General features: G+C 42.7%; 1 protein-coding gene across 1 annotated transcript in view; it reads right to left on the reverse strand.

Annotated features, from left to right (window-relative positions):
* Positions 1-20,543, reverse strand: part of TBX5 (T-box transcription factor 5) — a 98,200-nt gene that overhangs the window by 29,193 nt on the left and 48,464 nt on the right. The window lies entirely within an intron of this gene.

Below are 20,543 nucleotides of genomic sequence, written 5' to 3' on the forward strand. Positions count from 1 at the left end.
TTATAAACCACAGATACAATATGAATGATGACTCTGGGTGCTAATTCAGACCTGATTGCTAGGAAGCGATTTTTGCAGCCCTGCAATCAGACAGTCACCACCTACAGGAGGAGTGTATTTTTGCTTTGCAAGTGTGCGAACGCATGTGTAGCAGAGCTGCACAAACAGATTTTGTGCAGTCTCTGCGCAGCACAGGACTTACTCAGCCGCTGCGATCACTTCAGCCTGTCCGGGACTGGATTTGACGTCAGACACCCTCCCTTCCAACGCTTGGACACGCCTGTGTTTTTCCAGACACTCCTTGAAAACGGTTGGTTGTCACCCACAAACGCCCTCTTCCTGTCAATCTCCTTGTGAACGCCCGTGTGAAAGGATCCTTCGCACAAACCCATCGCTGACCGGCGATCCCCGTTGCTGCGGTCCGTCGCACCTGCGCATTGCGGTGCATACGCATGCGCAGTTCAGATCTGATCGCCTGCTGTGCGAAAATGCAGCCTAGCGATCAGGTCTGAATTACACCCTCTGTTTGCAAGATCTCACAGTCTATTTTTAGTCAAATAAAATAGTGTATTGGAGTAATGAAAAATTAAACAGTCATTATAAGTTACACTAAACTTTGTTTTTTTACAAGTCAAATATAATTTTATTGGTTTTATACTATATTCGTACTAATGAGTTTGTAAACTCATAATTATTTTCTTTAATGGTATGTTTTTATTTACATATAACATTGAATGTAATCTTGACTTGAAGAGATCTTATTTAACTAAATAAACAAAGAACAATTCCTGGTAAAAACACTTATAGGCATATTTATAAATACTTCCGGTATAGCATTGACAATAAACGTTGCTAATCGCCACGTAATGTTGCAAAATAAAGAAATAATTTTCAAGGCAATTTATGACATGTCTTTTGTGACTAGTAAATAGTAAAATAATAGTGTAGGCTGTCACTTTACTTTTTCGAGCTTGATAAAGTGAAGGAGACAAAAATGGAGACTGGTAACCTGAGTTACTACTTAGCTGCATTACTTTGTTATTTCCTACATTAAGCTTTTGTTATAGCAGTGATGCTCAAATAAGTTTAACTTTATGAAGAGAATCATGGAAGCGAAAGTGTAGGAGCAGTTGAAAGGAACTTTCCTAAATACATATAGTGAGGCCAATGCTTCCCACGGTTACCATTTTTTGAGGTGAGCCTCTTGCCATGTCCCACAAGCCTCTACCTTTGCCACCTTGAGCAGCCCAAATCTCTCACGGGGTTGGGATAAAATACCCTGCTATCCCCCACAGGAAAGTCATCTTGCCTACTTCCTTAAACATCCTGTTACCGGGTCTACCAACATCTAAGGACTATTGTGATCCCAATCTGTGGGCAACATCACTATCTCAAGAGTACTTTATCTTTACTTTCACTATAGAACTGATTGCCATCCATAAATCTGTAATCTGTTTCATAATTATGGACCCTTGCTTCTACTGCTCCTCATATCACCACCTTTAACCATCTGCAACTCCTATTCCAAATCGTCACCTCTTACAAAGTTGCTACTCCCACTCTGGCTTCTAGTGGCTTCAGCAGATGCATCCCTAGAAACCTGGGCCGTTTGGTAATTTCAATGTGTGCGCATGTTGTGCAGGTTCTTGATCCTAACATGCGCACAAGCTACCACTTTCGGACTGGCAGACTCAGCATACCCCTCCCCCCCCTCCCCCCCCCCCCCCCCCCCGCCCTAACCCCCAAATGACAGGTAGTAGTAGCCGCTGTTCATGCCTTTGCTCCAGGGATAAGTTTGGTGCAACAAGAGTGACTGATAAGGTTGACAAATATGAATCCATGATAAGGGGTCCGGTTGCAGACATTGGGCAAATCTAAAGATTTATTGCCATACTGGCAATGCAAGTAGCAACCATTATTATAAGTAACATAAATTTCTTTTTTTTCTTTATAACTGCCAGATAGCCCTCACTTTTCTCTTTACAACATAAATAAATGTATAAAAAGATATGGAAAGTAAGAGTTGTTATATCAGAGTGGTAAAAGAAGCAGCATTTAGACACAGGCTTGGTTTATAAGGGCAATCTAGATATTGTTATGTTATTTTGGATGCTTCTTTAAGGACACACCTTGCATCTCTTCTGTGGCAGCTTCTGTTTCTATTCTGCGTGGGACTGGGCATGGGAAATTACATTCAGTCAGCTCTGCTACTTAATCACTTTCAGTTGCTGCATAAGTGTCTGCCTACTGACCTTTTATTACCTCTACACAACTAGACAGTATTATCAGGATCATGCTGTGGTGATGCTGCAGCAATTCCAGCTGATCATCCACGGGTACAGAAAAAACAGCATGTGCATGTCAATTAAGAAAGATACCATTTTAAGTAAAAAAAAACCCTGTTTAATTCAACATGCTGCTATAATACCACCATGTGTAAGTTCTATTGCTGGAACATACTGTAAGGAGTAAGGACCAGTATCAGCTCTCTCCCCCCCAACCTATAACAGTGATCGCCAGCTGTGAAACACTTTGATTGGTTCATTACCTATGCTCCTTGGCTAGCTTTTGCTAAGAGTTCTTTCGTGGAAGTGATGCTGTGCGCTGCAGCCATAGCATAGATCAGCCAGGATAAGTGATGTAGGATAAGCTAGAGTTGTTCTAGCAACTAGGCTAGTAGCTGAGTAGCCGTAACTGCATATTATATAACTGCTATTTGTCTCCTGTTTCTGTAGTTGTGGATCAAAATGGCAACACACATATGGAGAAACGGTTCTAGCAAAACTGTGGGGGATCATAAATAGGCCTCCAAATGTGCATTGTTTCTACTTGATGATATAGGGGAAATGGTGATAGTGTACCTACTACCTGTGAGTGTACTGATGGGGTTCTTTGAAAAGTCTACTTTCTGTCAGTCACCTAGCAGCACTTACCTTCAGAAAGGGTCAAATGGATGTTGGTTTTGTTCTATAGGATCATGTGATACTTTATGTGGGGCTCTGTTTTTATGAAATTTGCGGTACTGATAAACCTAAGCTTTTTGTACTGGAATGGATGTGTTCTGTATTAGTGCTGAAATAACGACTTGGATCTAACCTGTCACTCAGTGACTGCAGCAGCTGATTTTCTTGAATGCACTTTTTATTGACATAAGGGGTGTGGATCATTTGGTCGACCTGAAATAGGTCGACAGTCAATAGGTTGACCTCATATGGTCGACATGAAGTAGGTCCACTGAATCAAAAGGTCGACAGGGGCAATAGGTCGACATGACAAAGGCAGACACTACAAAAGTTCGATAGGTGCAATAGGTTGACACAAGCAAATTGACACAGGTTTTTTTTTGTCATTTTCTATATTTAACCACCTCTAAGCCAAACAAGTGGAAACATGTAAGCTTGCCACACTTCAGGCAAGGTGCCTCGCTCCAATACCGCTGCATTTGGCCTAGGTTGCTGTTCCCAATCATAGTCAATATGATGGTAAATGATGAAAAAATGTAAAAATGGGAAAAAACATAATTTGAACCTGTCGACCTTAAACAGTGTCAACATACTGTCCATGTCAACATTTTGTACCTCTCAGTCTAATGCATGTCGTCCATATGGGCTCGACCTGTTGACTGTCAAGCTAATTACTGTTGACCTATCATCCAGATACTGAAATAAGGATTGTGCATTCATATAAGTGATATTATATAAGAGACCACACTGATACTGCAAGTTAAGAACAGTATATTGACCTTTTATAATCTTATGGGTCTTTCTGTAACTTCAGGTACTCTATGGCACGGGCTACACTAGTTGCTCTGTCATACCATTGTCCAGATACCTCCTCAGGCATAATGTGCAACAGTCATATACAAAGTGTAGATGGTCCTATGTGGCACCAGCAGTTGAAAAACATGGAGAAGAGGAAATCTGTAGCTAGTTATTGTGTTCTGCTGACACTTGTCACACAATTGCCAGCACTATCATTATCACTGGTGTAACCTAACCCCTTGGAGTATATTTATCACCGGTGGCAGTCGGACACTGAAAAGTAGCTTCAGATGGCATAAACTATTGGGGATCAATTTCCAAAAAGCAAGCTTTTCAGAACATTGCAAATTGGCCCAGACCATAGTCTCTACAGAGAATAATGAGGACAGTGGTTTGCAGTATTAGTTTGATATCCATTATTACTTGCGCTACACATATTTTAGATTGCAGGAATTACCTTTAATAAATAGATTCCCTAGTCTCTACAACAGTGGTTTAATAGTTACATTTAACATATGCTTGAGCTCTTTGACACCTAACTGTCCTGGCAAGTGACAAGATTGCTCCTTAGTTTCGTCGTGAAGTTGTTCATTTCCTGGTAACTTTTTTTTTCTTTAAAAAAAAAATGGTGTGAAGATTTTATATGGCTGTGATGAGCATCAATAGAAAATATGCATTTCTAAGGTGTATTAACGGACCCCATTGCAGAGCCGATGCAAGGTCTCTCTGCACCCTAGGCAAAGCTTCAGCCTAGCACCCCCTAACCTGCAACCCCGCACCTGCAACCTCCTGGAGATGAGGTGCAGGTGGCAACTGGTCTGGGAAGGAGGGGGGGGGGGGGGGAGTCACAAAATTTTGTGACATTGTTCATAATATACTTTCACTGTCAAATCCTTGAGTGATGACCATTCTTTCTCCCTATGTATACACACTAGCTGGCATGTTAGGAATCGTATAGGTGTGGTACCCACGTTTGGGGTACCCCTGCTGTATCTTGTAACAGCCCTAAACAGCATCTAGCAACAGGGCTAACTAAGTGGCCCGTAAGGGTTAATTCTTTTCCCCCTGCGTTGCCTAGCAACGTCTTGCTGAAAGGAAGAGCATTGGGACCCCGGAGAATCCAGCCCTAGAAGGGAGAGCGGGAAGCCTGGCTGCACGAGGATTGAAGGAAAAAGTGCGGGAAGCCAGGAGGAGGGACTCACCGTGGGTTGAGGTGTGCCGGAGCGTACTGGAGAAGAGAGGGGCCGGGAGCCGCGGCCGCCGCTGAAAGAGCCGCGAAAGAGAGCCGCTGCTGCCACAGGCGGAGAAGACCAGCGCTGTAAGGAGAGGATGAGCCGAGGTGTGGGCGACTGAAGAATCGCCGCAGGTGAGCCGAGGAAGCCGCCGTGGGGAGCGCCTGTCAAGAGGCGAGAGCCACACCAGCGCCACTGACTGACGCGGACGGAGACCCGCTGGTGGAGAGACACGGCCACTGACAGAGAGCTGCACGGGCTGCAGGAAGCGCAGCGCAGCACGAGAACAGCTTGCGGGGAAGGAACCCAGCATCACTACCGCTGCCGGGCATACAGAGGGCCGGTCTTATCTGGAGCTGGAGAGGAGAGACATCGCCGGAGCACAGGTAGCCTCAAACACTGACAGTACTCCAACCTCCCTTCTTTTCCCATACCAACTAAGGGGCGCATTGCAGGGGTGCAGGGAGTACTGTAGCAGATCACGTTCCCCTTCATATTAAGTACGCATACTGCCTGTGGCCATAGAGAGCTCATCAGGGACAGCACACTAAGCTACCACATAATCAGCAGCGCCACTGACCTAGGACTCCTGTGTTATATTTCCCCATCGGGGACAAGGTCCTATGAACCACAGCTAGCCTCAATAGGCTGACTCCACCCCAACAGCCTACGCAGCTATACAAGGAACTGAGACACCCACTAAGTTGCATGAACTATGTTCTTGTACCCATAGCGAGTTCACTGCTCAGCCCTCTGAGCCATCCCCGGTGCTCATACACTAGACTTTACCTCAGTATCATTCCTGTTGTCCGTCGTGGATCTACCACGCCATACAGTGGGAAACTGACCCTATTGATCATTATGTGCCCTGCATAGACTTATACTCAGACTTCTCTGGATTGTGTGTAGGACCAGTGACTGCTTTTGCTGGGTCCAGTGCCATCTGGTGGCCTATTGATAGACTGTTTGAATAATTCAAGGAAAATAACCTATCCGAATGGGTAGCGTACCCAAATTACTGTCGGGACATTTCTTACCCTAAGATGTCATTATATTTCAAATGTTTGCTATTGCATGTGATATATTTGATTGTTTTACCAAGATATTGTCATGCCTTTGAGACACCTAAGCTGTGATTACTGTTATAGACAGGGAAAGACTCAGGGTACTGTATTAATATTTAACCTATGCAACTGTGTTTAATGAGAACTGTGTTTAATGAGAACTGAGTTATCGCGGTGACTAATGTCATCCGATCAATAAATGGTTGTCACCGTCTCCCGGTGCAGTGGTCTTTGAGCACATTGTGTTTGGGTTGTCCTCCCAGGGTTCCCCTGGTTCTTCTGCCCCAGCCCTGCAGGTGACGGAAAGAATAGTCGCTGGCCTCGACATCGTTGAAGAGTGGATACGGCCGACCACGAAAACGACCGAGCTTCAGGTACGAACCCTTAGAGAGATATTACATAGGACACTGAGACCAATTTCACATTTTGCTGAGTATATATTGCGGATATATATATTGCATCTGCATATGGGGTCTGGAGGGGATATTTAATTGTATATGTGTATACATACTTATATACACACATACATATATTTGCATGCTCCTTATTGTGTTCCATACCCCCCATCTGCAGGTTCATGACTGACAACACTCCCCCCCACACACACACACACTCACACACCTCTCCTCCATATGTACTGTATTGTGCCCCAGTGCCTGTGTTTTCCTTATTATGCTGTTTACAAGTGCAAACCACCCATGGGTTACTTACCTAAAAGTTTCCTTGTTTTCCTCATAATTGGCATAGTTCCTCTTACAGGCGGCAGCAACATTACAGTGATGCTGCTGGGTTCAGACATGTAGTCAGGGGCTGCTTGCTCCTGTAGTCCTGGGATCCAGGGGCCTAGAGGAGGTGCAGCATAAAGGCTATGAGGAGCGGCCGTGGGGGTGCCCCTCGGGAGCCATAGTTACATCTGCCTGCTATGTACCGTTACACGTGTCAGCATGGAGGACATGCTCAGACATTATGTGGCACAACCTGATAGCGACGGCTGCACCTGATTAGACCCGCATCAACAGCCATCGCAGTGTAAAAGGAGGAGGTCGCATACACCCTTCAGTTTTTTGCTAGATGATTTCAGTGGCGCCCCCCAGGGACCGGCGCCCTTAGGCAGCCGCCTAAAGCTGCCTAATGGTAGAGCCGGCCCTGCCCCATTGTCTTTGATTCCGTTAAGGTCTCTGGTGCAACATTTACTTTATTGTGCAACTTTTAAAATGTAGATGGGAGTAGATAGCATCTGCTTGAAGCAAGTTTACTTTCTTTTTTTTACTTTCAAAAGCTTCAAACTTTTTGTAATTTTAAGTAATTAAATTTTAGTTTAAAGGTGTTTACAGACATCCCTCAATCTTCCATCCATGAAGGGTTAAGTGGCATTACCCCAAATACTCAGATTTAGAACTGCAAAGATTTCCATTTCTGAATAGGAAAATCCATAAAGTTTACAGAACCTGGAAGAATAACCATTATAGTGGGCTAGGAGCCAGGTTGCAAAGACAGGCACACAAGCCAAGCACCATGCCCTCTGATCCAGGTTGTTTTGTGAAATAAAAAACATAAAATTAGGGTTTTAGAAGCCTGAATCACAAAGAAATACATATTAACCTTATACAAGGCTCTCTAAAGGAAATTTGTTTCAGTACATCATCATTGACCCTGAATAAATAATGGTGTATTTAGTAGGAGGAAATGAGGAATATGCTTCAATTTGTTTTTACTCAGTCAGTCAGCGGAGCACAGGAAAGTGAAGGGTATATTTATAAGGTGGAAAAAACAGGTCTGTTTATTAGGATCAGGTTAAAGGTTTTTGTCCATGAAGCGGAACATTTAAAAAGTACATGATAATGTCATTATATATACTCTTATATGTTCACATGTTTAGAAAATGCCCTATATTTGATGTACAATGGATGACTATGTATACCTTTTCACTATAACATTTGGCGTCTGAAGCAGCCGAGTCCCGCCGACCCCTGCAACAAGGGAGACAGTCTAGCTCACGAGGCCCCTCTCATCCCGATGGTTTAGCCAAATTCCTTTGACATGTAGGTAACTTGCAGGCCTCAGCAGTGAATGATCTAATGGCTTTTAATTTCATTACAGTGACTCTAATTGAGAGGCTACCGCTGCACTTTTGCTCTCGGGGGGCATTTTACCCTAGTCCCTCAGTCTCTCCGCACAGTAGGAGAACGGCTGTTACCCCCTGTGCCTGCCCACCCCCCGCCAATTTCCCTCCTCACCTCCCACCACTCTGCTGCAATAACCATACGCTACATTACACTCTACTCTTTGTAGCCTGTGCAGCCTGTACAGATGATGCTTCTCCCTAATCTACTATCTCAACATTTTACTGTCTGTTACATATGTATACATTGTCAGGTAGAAATTCTGCCCTCACAAGCCTAACAGTATTACTTCCTGTAATGCATGCTTATTATGTACCAGGTTACAGTAGATGGAAACAACATTAAATCGCTTAATCTCTTCCAACCGCAAGATAGAGGTCTGGTTAGACGTTTTCTTTTTGCTGATACACAACATTATGAAAGAACTCTGTGATTTATGAATGTTGACATTCAACTTTATTATTATTTATTATTATTTATTACCCATTATTTATATAGCGCACACATATTCCGCAGCGCTTTACGGAGAATATTTGGCCATTCATATCAGTCCCTGCTCCAGTGGAGCTTACACTTTATATTCTCCACCACATGTACACGCACACACATTCACGCTAGCGTTGTTTGTTGAAAGCAAATTAACATACCAGTATATTTTTGGATTGTGGGAGGAAACCACAATCCAAAAATAATGAATAATGAATAATCACTAAATTTAAATTAGAAAATAATGTTAGATAATGTTAGATACCTGAAACATAAATAGGCATGGGCACATAGGCATACACTAATATCTGACACCGTCTCCATGCTTGGCAAGAAAATGACTAATGCCACCAGTATTCCAATGAGATGTCAGTGAGTGAGTTACTCAATGACTTGCAAGATGTAGTAGTGCGGCAGTGCCCTCCCCTTTACTCCATACCCTAATTATACCCAGACCCAGAGGTGAGTTGTACATATACTATATGAAATACACTGTCTGTTGTTATAATATAAATTGGGGGATCTACTATGCAGCATTAAATGGGCATAGGTAAGTGAGGTGAAGGAGTTGGGCATTGATTGAGAATATGATATGGGGTGGTTGGGTGGAACATGATATGGGAGGAGGTTGGGGGGAAATGATGATTAGAGGGGGCCTGATGACATGGCAATAGTGCTAGAACCATCCGCATGGAGTATCCCTCTCTAGATTTCCCTTGGTGCACATTCTAGTGAATCGTGCTGTGCATACCAAAGATGATATACAAAAATGGTAAGGTTGATGGTAATGATTGTTGCCAAAATCCCCTAAAAAAGAAAAAAAAAGAAAGGGGCCTATATTTTTCAGGGTATTTCTCTTAAAATCAAGCAGACAATGCAGATTTGGCTTATCTTAAGTATTGAAATGCCTATGTTAGGTACAGTGGCGTGAGTTGATCCCAGTCGCCCAGAGGCAAGTTGAAGTTTGGTACCCACCCACCTTAAAAAAATGGAAACAAATATGATGTATGCGAGTGTGTGTGTGTGTGTGTGTGTGTGTGTGTGTGTGCATATATATATATATATATATATATATATACTGTATATATGAAAAAAAACTTTTAGAATTATATAGATAGCACTCTCAGCTGGTCTACAGGGACTGGAGCCCTTCAGGACCAGATTCGGATTCAGTTATCTTCAGCATGCGGAATCAGCTTTCACCGGTGGGTCCCATCTCACAGTCCAGCAGTAGCCGTGGGTGCACCGTGGCATGCTGCAGTGCAGGCTGAGCAGTACCAGGCGGAAGCCATCCTGTTCTCTTATTGCAAGTTTTAGCAGGTCTTCTGGGGCAGAGTTGATTAACTCTGCAGCAGCAGGTGCGCTACAGAGCTTCGTTGGAAGGGCAGCGGTCACACTTGGCTCCTGCTGTGAACTTCAGGGCTTGGATCCCGGTGGCAGGCGTCTCCAGTGCCTCTGGGAGTTATGCTCCTGGTTAGGTAAACTAATGCTCTAGCCCATAGTCCCTATTATTCTCAAAGGGGAGTGCAGTCTGATTCAGTTTAGCAAGTTCCAAAAAGATTTGTTTTTCAGAGTTCGGCCCCATTAGCCAATGTGCTCTTTAGCTGGTGCTGGCTGCTATAATGCTATAGGTAGAGCATTCGCTAGAGAGGGACCTTCTGATGCCTCCATGCTTCTCCTCTCTACTGCATCACAAAAGTTTTCTGTGCATGTGTGGTCTCATGGCCAACACATGCACAATGCCAAAGCTAGTAGCAAAGGGATAGCATTAGTTTTTCCATAGCTGCCAACCTTAATTCACCAGGATAAACTCCTATCAGAGCCGCTGTCCCAGCAAGAGTTTTTTTCAAATACCTCGAAAAGGTAATTTCTTATCTCCGGAATCAGCAGTGATAGAAATTATACTTTTTCGTGGGGGGGGGGGGGGGGGGGGGCTAGGCCACCAATTATAAATAGACTCTAAGATCTGCTATCATGAACATACTTCTTTTTGGCAAATGTAACAAGTGAGGGTTTGCAAATATGTTTTTGCTGCATGTCATCTATGGTTGTTAGTGGAGATAGCTCAGGGTCAGGAATGAGATGTTCTTTTAAATAAACAACTTAAGGATAAACAACTGACACTTGATTAACACCAAATCATTTTCAGCTCATAAGTAAAGATCTTTACTGCAGACTATAATGCAATTCCTATACTATATACCAAATTCCTGTACATGCACTTTTGTATCTCAGTAAACCTCACTAATATACTATGAGAAGAAGTGTATTCTGCCTCAAAAGAAGAACGTGCGCCCCGGACATATGCTGGTTTAAAGTTTTAACGCAACCCCGCTATTCAGCAAAGGGATAACGGAAAAGATAACACAGTTATCTTCTCCGTTAATACCCATCTCGCTGAATGTCGCTGAATAGAACCCATTGTCTCTGAGTTCTGCTGTCTGCTTGGAGCCCTCACTTTGTTGTAGCCTACTCCTCATTCCCAGCTTACCTTAGTACGGGATGCGGTGGTCATGTGACTGACGCAGGAATCCCGACACCACTCGGAATACCGGTGCTGGAACACTGACCACTGGCATCCCGAAGATAAGTATCAGGTTCACTGTCAGAGTTAGGGTGCCAGTGGAGGGGGCAGGAGGGATGTTAGAAACTAGAGCCCCCCAACCCCACTCCCAGCCACCACCACCAAAGTCTTAGCCCTAGATGCTACACCCAGAGTCTTAGCCCTAGCTGCCATGCTAGGCAGGTTAGGGTAGGGAACATTACCCAGTCCCCTGATGGCATTCTCAGTGTCAGGATGCTGGTGTTGGTCCTGTGACCACTGGCATTCTGACAGCCGGGATCCCATACCGAACTCCTCACTATAAATAATGAGCGCTTCGGTTGGACTGGTCTAATGAAGCATTGAACAGTACATGTAGTGCAGTGGGGCAATCATAAGTATTACAATATATACTAAGATTAGAAGAACATACAAAAACAAATCAGGGCACAATATCTACTTGTAGCCACGTATTAATCATCACCACTCATCAGTGTTTATTACAAAGATATAATCTGCTCCTTATTTTGCTGTCTCCGGCAGAGCAGGAGTAAAGGTTAGGAAGTGAACTAGAATAATGGAATATAAGTATAGCTGCACATTTTAAAATAAATCCAAAATCAGCATAAATAACTGAACATAATACAAAATGGCTCACTGACCGTCCAGATGTGGAGTTGAACACAAAAACGGACGCAGTTAAGGTATATACTGAGTCGGACACATTAGACATTAAGATATATTCAGCTCTTTATAAGGGGCAAAAACCAAACAGATAAAAATGATACAACTAAACAAGATTCAAGGCCGGATGTAAATCCCATCACGATTTTGTATACAGCAGTACTATGAAACATGCCTATGTCACAGCTGCTGGAATGTGCATAGAGATGCCCACCAGCTACATGTCTAATCTATCGCATGCATACAAAGATGCATCATCAGTCGCACATCGGTCACACCATCGAAATTCTGAGCAACCCTGAGGTGCTGTAGACATAGTGTAAGATTCCATGAAGTTGATGATGAAGCAACTGCATTTATTTATAGACTAGAGTCACCCATATCTTGAGATATTCTTAGAAAACGGCTATTTTGCGGTAGTCTTGTTATGCCTGTGCTCAGGGCGCATTTTTGCAACCAACTCTAAGGGGTCTATTTACTAAGGGAAGGATGCACTAAGAAGGCGGTACACACATCGCAGTGGTACTAATCGCTTATGCACTAACATATGCGCTTAGTACCGCAAAGGACAACTCTTCCGATAAGAGCTGTCCTTAGCTATGAGCATTGGTCACTGGACTTCCAAGTATTGGCCCTGATGTCCGTTTGCCATGCGTTGTAATGCTATAGCTGTGAGGGAAAGCAGCCCATAGGCTTCAATAGGGTAACAGGGATAGAGGGCTTAGTGCATATGGAAAGGCTATAAAAAAATTTTTTCAAAATGGGTATTTAAAACATTTTTCCTTTAGTGCTTCCAGCCGTCAACATTAGAGAGATATAAAGTGGATCAGACAGTCAGCTCCTGTCATTTTTCAAACACAGCCTATGACATGGCAGTTAGGAGCTGATTGGCTGGTGCTTTGTCTCTCTCCACCTTATCTCTCTTCAAAACTTAGTACATAGGCCCCCAAATCTGGCCCTTACTGTACTGCTTGTAGTTATTGTTGTTTAATATGTGATTAAAGAAAATCAATAGAAACATTATAGATATACAGTATATAATATCACAGGCAAATCCCCTAAATTCCTTCTTGTATCGTGATTGTGATCTGTCCAAGCTCAAGGCAATTTAAAGGAAAAGTGACAATTGATTATCGTACAGTTATTTGTCAACTAAAACACTAATCACATAAAGTTTTTAAATAAATGAGAAAATCTGTTGGAATAGTAATATCTAACCAGTAAATGCTGACATTCCAGAGCGAGTGTGAGTGGCAGCATATGACATTACTCTTAATGCATTAACTACTCTACTGCCAAACCATCTACAATTGCGCTGTCAGTAATGGGATCACACTTCATTTTTTTATATCAGTTTTCACAAAATAGCCTTCATCCCATCTTCAAGGGTAATAGAAAATGCACGTGGGGGTTAAAGGGTTAAAGTAGGCAAGATATGTCGAAATGGAATTTCCAGCCATACTAACGGATGCTGATAGAATTTGCCCTGTTGTCTTATGATAAATATACAGGCTCAAAGCAGGAGTTATCTGTAGAAGCCTTTGAAGAGTGACTTAACCCCTGCAAGAATGACTGAGGTTTGGAAGGAGCTGCTTGCATTTCCATCCGGCCTCATGTTGCCCTCTGCTCTCCTTTCTGCTTAGATCTCTTTGTCTCTGGAACTCCTTATCCAATAGTGGATGTGAGCTGGATTTGATGCTTTGTTTATTGCTAAAGATGTCTCTTTGTTTATATGAACTGAGAAACCCGTCAGTTTAGTCAATAATAAGGTGTTTTTTTTTTGTAACTTCTTTGTTAGCAATGGCGAGTAAATTCAAAACATCACACTTTACTTAAAAAGGGTTAAATCAACCTTTCCTAGTAAAAAGAAGACCTAGGGGGTCATTCAGACCTGATCACTCGCTAGCGATTTTTGCAGCGCTGCGATCAGGTCAGAACTGCGCATGCGTATGCACCGCATTGCGCAGGCGCGTCGCACAGGTACAAAGTGGACCGTTGCTGTGTGATGGGTTTTACGAAGAATCCATTCGCAGAGCCGATCGTAAGGTGATTGACAGGAAGAAGGCATTTGTGGGTGGTAACTGACCGTTTTCTGGGAGTGGTTGGGGAAACGCAGGCGTGTCCAGGCGTTTGCAGGGAGGGTCAATTCCGGTCCCGGACAGGCTGAAGTGATCGCAGCGGCTGAGTAAGTCCTGGCCTACTCAGAAACTGCACAAAGTTTTTTTTTGTACCGCTCGGCTGCACATGCGATCGCACCCTTGCACAGCTAAAATACACTCCCCGGTGGGCAGCTACTATGCGAATGCTGGACTGCAAAAAGACACTAGCGAGCGATCAGGTCTGACTTAGGCCCCTAGTTCTGTTTGTTTTGTCCTAGTTGTATTATGTCTATTTTATGGTTAGTCTTTTTAAAGAAATCATCAATATAGAATATTTGAATTTGTTTATAACTGAATTATGTAATTTATTTTATTAGGAAAAGAAGTTGTTTTAGTATATTGCTTTGATGTTTTACTTTATAATTCTGTGTATTCTTCTTTAATAGCTTTGATGTTTCACTGTTACAGGTTGACAGAAACTTACTGTGAATTTGGGCACACACGTGGGTGAACAAAGTGGATGAGTTCCAGCTTTGTGCAAATGCCCTCTAGGTTATATTAAGGGCCGCAGACAGAAGCCGACGGCACACGATCACTCAACTACATTTTCCATTTTCACTTTCAATTAAATTTCTGTTGGCATCACAATACATTTCGGGACACATTTAGTGCAATATTGGGCTAACTGACCAGTATTGCAGTGTTATGCCAGTTTTAGAATCAGTGATTAAAGTCTATCTAGGTAAATAAGAGGACTGTCAGAACAAAGTGCTAATCATGGCTAATTCTGTTTTATTTTCGACACCACTTTGAAAATGTAATTTCTTATAGTATTTTTTTTTTAAACTTTGGGCCTTATTCAGACTAGCACTGTGCTGGGCGTCCCCCCGTATGCTTAAGATTTGGATCGTAGATGTGTGTTTTTTTGCACATCTACGATCCAAATCTTAGGCATGCGGGGGGACGCCCAGCACAGTGCTAGTCCGCCACGCATGGCAGGCCCTACCCCCACCCCCGCAGACGTCCGAAAGCATCGCACAGAGGCAATGCTTTTGCACCTGCCAAGTAGCTACCTGCCTACGCAGCCTAGCTGCAAAAGCCGGTGGGTACCCACTATGTTTTTGACCGCTGCTGCGGCAGCGTGACATCACGCAGCTGCCATGGCCCTTGCCGCAAATGGTGCGGGCATGCCTGCGTTGTCCGGACCTTGCCCTCCAACGCCACCACAACGCCCCCGACCGTCCTGCAACCATCTCTGCCTGTCAATCAATGCCTTTGCATCTCACTGTGTGCGCACATGTCATAGGGCTTCAGCCTGCGATTGCTGCCGCTGCAGCGACCAGGTCTGAGTTAGGCCCTTAGACACATGTCACAAGTTCTCCATTGCATTTACAATGCTTTATTACATACTGTGTTAAGCTGGGAGACAGCAGCACCCAATATAATGTACACTCTATGACCTATTCTCTTGCTCAGCATAGCTACCTCTATTTAGAGGAAGCTGGCCTGAAAGAGAGCATAGCACAGCCTGAGAGATACAGTATAAGATGCTCTTTCCCAGACAAACAATGGTCCAGAGAATCTGTGTGTTGTTCTCTAAATACACGCTGCATGTGGTAAAGCAATAAAAATAGTGGAAGACCACTAACCCAAAAACATGGGTCCACATTACTTGAGATGTTCGGTATTATATTACATTTTGAGGCACTTTCGAATAAGTTATTGTTTTCTGTTATCGGACAATTGAATCAAAAGGGTTGTCTAAAGTGTATTTCAATAGATTTGAATGCACTCCACCTACAGTAGGTAGCACACTAGAAATGAAGTGTCTATTTATCATTGGCTAAAAGTGCAAATTGTAAACAGTATTCTTCTTCCCCCCACATTAAGGGGTGCCAAGTAGGAGGAGTGGGTAGAAAGTTCCTGGACCTTGATCTCTATTAGGACCTGGAAGTGCAGGGGAGGCTGCTCCTTTACAATGCGGCAAGCATGCACAGCACACCATAGGAGGGTACACTCTGTTGGGGCTTAGCCACAAACCCTAGTAATCTCTATTTCTAGTACCCAGGCCTGCCACATGTTTTGTGTCCACACCCGTATTACTAAAAAAAAAATATCGTCCAAGCATTAAAGCTTTAACAGCTTCCCTCACTGTACCAGCCTGGACTACCAGGGAATACATACTATTCCCTGGGAATACATAAGAGATGGCGGCCGTCAATATACCGACAGTGGCATCCCAGCCGACAGTATTCCGGCAGCGGGGCGAGCGCTGAAAAGCACCTTGCAGGCTCGCTGCACTCGCCATGCTGCGGGCAGGTTATATTCTCCCTCAATGGGTGTCATGGATACCCACAGAGGGAGAAAAGCCTGTGGCGCCAGTATTCCTACCGCAGCATTTCATCACCTGTCGGGATTCCGGCGCCGGCTTTGTGATCAACGGGATCCCGACAGCCCGTCTTGTGATTGCCTCCCAATACCAGTATAGTGATGAAGTAAGAATTACACACTGTTTCACTTGGCTAGATTCTGTTATTGTATGTGCATGTATGAGCTAGCTGCAGCTGTGCTATGAGCCTAAAATACCAGATACGGGCTTTCAGTTCTATTTGTAGAAAACATTTATACTGTACAGTGTACAACAGTACATATACATTATATAGTGTTTTTGAAACTAATAAAGTTTTTTTCTTTTTTAATTAAATAATTTAGGTATTACTGTATTACAGAATTGCTCTATTCCAAAAATAAAGCTGATTATATTATTATTATTATTATTATTATTATTATTATCCTTTATTTATAAATATATTTTATTTATTGATATGGTGCCTCAAGGGATCTGCAGCACTTTACCAAGTACAAACACAGACACAGTAAGAACAAAACAAGAAAGTGACTTACAGTGCAGAACATTGCAGGACATGGAAACTGTTAATAAATATTGCTGCATCAGCGGTCATAACCCTGAAATAATCAGCAGGGCAGATGGCCCCAAGGGTTAAGTGTCGCTGTAGGCAGTGCAGAGTAAAGGGGTTTATGCTCCTGTTCTGTAGCACCACAATACTTTATAAATTGACAATAACATGGTAGTAAAGAAAATCAGCATTAATCCTAGTAATATGGAGAGTGATGCAAAAATAAGCCCTTTCGGTAACATATAAAAAAAATAAATTAGCAAAAAGGGACTATTTGGCACAACATAGGCTTTTCTACATAGCTGCCCCATGTGTATCGCCAGAGACTGTTTCACAAAGTACGCATCTTATTCGTATCACTAAAGCACAAAAACTGCATGGGTACCCTGAATACTGACTATAATATATTTAATATAGCGGCTGTGTGCAATGTATTCCCTAATTTTGGTAAAAAGGCAAGAGACAGAGGCTTGATACAAATGACCCATGCTATGCGTTACGCCACGTATAAATATGTTTAATCTATGACTTCATGCCAATTTCATTACAACAAAAATGCTAATCCTAAGTACCTAAAACAGGTTTGTTAGCAAACCAAAAAAGCACACGAATGGGCAAAACCATGTGCACTGCAGGTGGGGCAGATGTAACATGTGCAGAGAGAGTTAGATTTGGGAGGGTTATATTGTTTCTGTGCAGGGCAAATACTGGCTGCTTAATTTTTACACTGCAATTTAGATTTCAGTTTGAACACACCCCACCCAAATCTAACTCTCTCTGCACGTGTTACATCTGCCCCACCTGCAGTGCACATGGTTTTGCCCAGTTGTGTGCTTTTTTTTGTATATTTACAAACCTGAATAAGGCCCAATGGGGGTAATTCCAAGTTGATCGCAGCAGGATATTTTTTAGCAGTTGGGCAAAACCATGTACACTGCAGGTGGGGCAGATGTAACATGTGCAGAGAGAGTTAGATTTGGGTGGGTTCTATTGTTTCTGTGCAGGGTAAATACTGGCTGCTTTATTTTTACACTGCAATTTAGATTGCAGATTGAAGTCACCACACCCAAATCTAACTCTCTCTGCACATGTTATATCTGCCCCCCCTGCAGTGCACATGGTTTTGCCCAACTGCTAAAAAATTTCCTGCTGCGATCAACTTGGAATTACCCCCATTAAGCAAACATTTGTTCAGTGAATAAGATGAAGAATTCCGGAATCAATACCCGTGGCACAGCATATAAGTCTAACCATGGGGGTAATTCTGAGTTGATCGCAGCAGCAAGTTTGTTATCAATTGGGCAAAACCCTGTGCACTGGAGGGGGGGCAGATATAACATGTGCAGAGAGAGTTAGATTTGGGTGGATTATATTGTTTCTGTGCAGGGTAAATACTGGCTGCTTTATTTTTACACTGCAATTTAGATTTCAGTTTGAATACACCCCACCCAAATTTAACTCTCTCTGCACATGTTATATCTGCCCCTCCTGCAGTGCACATGGTTTTGCCCAATTGCTAACAAAATTGCTGCTGCGATCAACTCAGAATTAGGCCCCATGTGTCTAGCATAGTAGTGCAAATACGCTAGGTGTATGAGGACACATTTGTATTCTCAAGTCTAGAAAAGCCATGAAATGTTTACATATCCAGTATATTGGCCCTCATTCCGAGTTGTTCGCTCGGTAAAATTCTTCGCATCGCAGCGAATTTCCGCTTAATGCGCATGCGCAATGTTCGCACTGCGACTGCGCCAAGTAAATTTGCTATGCAGTTAGGAATTTTACTCACGGCTTTTTCATCGTTCTGGAGATCGTAATGTGATTGACAGGAAATGGGTGTTACTGGGCGGAAACATGCCGCTTTATGGGCGTGTGGGAAAAAACGCTACCGTTTCCGGAAAAAACGCAGGAGTGGCCGGAGAAACGGGGGAGTGTCTGGGCGAACGCTGGGTGTGTTTGTGACGTCAAACCAGGAACGACAAGCACTGAACTGATCGCAGATGCCGAGTAAGTCTGAAGCTACTCAGAAACTGCTACGAGGTGTGTAATCGCAATATTGCGAATACATCGTTCGCAATTTTAAGATGCTAAGATTCACTCCCAGTAGGCGGCGGCTTAGCATGAGCAAATCTGCTACAATCCGCTTGCGAGCGAACAACTCGGAATGAGGGCCATTGTCAATATTAATATTAGTAACATTGTCAAATAAAGATACCTTTGCATTAAATGCAAATGTATTCTTTGTTTCATATATGGCTGCTGTATCTAGTCATTATCTAGCTTGTATCCCAAGAAGAAAGAAATCCTCTATAAAACAACTTCTAGTAAGTATATATGTACAGCTAACATTTATGAGAAAATGTGGCAAATGAATATAATAGAACTTGTTATTTTTGATATATTTATGCGACAAAGACCTGAAATCAGAATAAATATATTTTAAAAAAGGCATAGAGCTGGGAAATGTGAAGTGTCCGCACTAGTTCCATGATGTTACCTCCATAAGCATCTTCATTTGATGGAACTTGTATAAAGAGTTTCATGATACAAAGTTTAGAAATGTTTGTAAACTTGGTCCATATGATTTTTCTTGAACACTTCACTAACCCGAGACAAACTTGTACATATTTTGTGAACAAGACATTAATTTCTGATAATAATAGCAGCACCACCTCCATGTTTATGGTATGATGGTATAATTCTAATCATTTGATTTTTTTTCTAAAAATGTGTAGATTAGTAAATATTTAACTATAATTTTTCTTTTGTTGTAATGAGATGCAGAGGTTAATTTTAGCCAGCAAGGGGTTAAATGTTGTACTTCTTGTAGATTAGTACATGTGGAATGATATCTCTATGTGAAAGCCCAGTAACTTCAAGGTTAAATCCAAAGTCACTCTTCCTTATCTGCATACTCACAAGCAGTACTCAGCAGATAAGCACACAACACCACTGCCCCTCATCCCTGCCTTTGTGTTCCACACTAAACAAATAAACTCTTTGGTGATGTAATCATTTCTGTGTTCTCCATTGATTCCTAATTATTTTTTATAACACCCTAGCAACATACTGGACCATTCTGATGAAAGTGGCTATGGGATTATTTATATAGCATGTTCATAGTCTGGGACACTTTCTTGTTTGCTTATTGTTCTTTAATAGCCTGTGACATATGCCAACGTATATGTAATTGGTGAATATTATGAAGTGGAGAGAATGATCTAATGACTGTCCTTGGCTTCTGTGACTGATTAAGTTTATGCTTATCTTATGCTGGTCCTTCCCTATCCTCATTTCATTTGGGTGAGTTTGAAATTACTGTACTCTTATATGTAGTAATACAAAATAATCTGGAAAGCAACTGAGAGGGATATATAGGGCCTAATTCAGACCTGATCACATCAGCAAATTTGTTAGCTAATGGGCAAAACCATGGGCCTAATTAAGAGTTGATCCCAGCAGTAAATCTGTTAGCAGTTGGGCAAAACCATGTGCACTGCAGAGGGGGGGGGGGGGGGGGGGGGGCAGATATAACATGTGCAGAGGGAGTTAGATTTGGGTGGGGTGTGTTCAAACTGAAATCTAAATTGCAGTGTAAAAATAAAGCAGCCAGTATTTACTGTGCACAGAAACA

Source organism: Pseudophryne corroboree, chromosome 1 (genome assembly GCF_028390025.1).
Source record: "Pseudophryne corroboree isolate aPseCor3 chromosome 1, aPseCor3.hap2, whole genome shotgun sequence".
NCBI lineage: Eukaryota > Metazoa > Chordata > Amphibia > Anura > Myobatrachidae > Pseudophryne > Pseudophryne corroboree.